This window comes from Apium graveolens, unplaced genomic scaffold (genome assembly GCF_009905375.1).
Source record: "Apium graveolens cultivar Ventura unplaced genomic scaffold, ASM990537v1 ctg8652, whole genome shotgun sequence".
Classification (NCBI taxonomy): domain Eukaryota; kingdom Viridiplantae; phylum Streptophyta; class Magnoliopsida; order Apiales; family Apiaceae; genus Apium; species Apium graveolens.
The window spans coordinates 7,637-8,656 of record NW_027421363.1 but is presented as its reverse complement, the minus strand read 5'-3'; the positions used below and the strand labels follow the sequence as shown (position 1 = coordinate 8,656).

At 41.9% G+C, this 1,020-nt stretch overlaps 1 non-coding gene across 1 annotated transcript; it reads left to right on the top strand.

Moving 5' to 3' along the window:
* The first annotated feature begins 330 nt into the window (after positions 1-330).
* Positions 331-437, top strand: LOC141705218 (small nucleolar RNA R71). The gene has a single exon (XR_012568256.1). It is a non-coding gene; the product is annotated as a small nucleolar RNA R71 (small nucleolar RNA).
* The last annotated feature ends 583 nt before the right edge of the window (positions 438-1,020 follow it).

Genomic DNA, 1,020 nt, shown 5'->3' with positions numbered 1-1,020 from the left:
TGCTCCGTCGTATGCGAACCTGCGGATAGCTCACAAACACTGGTTATCTGCTTAACACCATAGTTAGCCAGAGAATCGATCTTCATAGACAACGCCTTTAGTTGAGCAATGATAGCCGTAGCTGTATCCAATTTAAGAACTCCTGCTACCTTGCCCTGTGGACATCTCTGGCTTGGATACTGATATTCATTAGCAGCCATCAGTTCAATTAGATCATAAGATTCCTCATAGCTCTTTGCCCATAATGCTCCGCCTGATGCTGCATCGAGCATGGGTCTGGACTGTGATCCCAACCCATTGTAAAAATAATTGATGATCATCCAATCAGGCATTCTATGATGAGGACACTTCCTAAGCATCTTCTTGTAGCGCTCCCAAGTTTCACATAGCAATTCTTCCGTTTGCTGCGCAAATTGAGTAATAGCATTCCTGAGTGCAGTTGTCTTCGCCATAGGGAAGAATTTAGTAAGAAACTTATGGGCAAGATCTTCCCAAGTAGTAATCGAACTAGCTGGTAGAGAGTGTAACCAACTCTTATCCTTGTCCCTCACAGAGAATGGGAATAGTCTCAGCTTCACAGCATCTTCAAAAACACCATTGAACTTGAAGGTGTCGTAGATCTCAATGAAATCCCTAATGTTCATATTGGGATCTTCCATTGAAGACCCCCCAAACTGGATTGAATTCTGTACCCATTGAATTATGCCAGGCTTGATCTCAAAGTTATTAGTTGTGATAGCTGGCCTGAAAATGCTAGATTGAATGTCATTGATTTTGGGTTGAGAAAAATCCATCAAGGCTTTCGTTCATGCTGCTGGATCTCCCATTATAATGAGTACCTGAAACACAAACAAATAAACCGTGAAAGTAAAAGAATCCGAGTAAGTGAACTTTAATGACCACTGATGACAAGCACATAAACTAAAAATTAACCCCGAGTCCCCGGCAGCGATGCTAAAAACTTGTTAGGGCGAAAACACGTGTTAAAATACACGCAAGTATACGCGATCGCAAGTAATA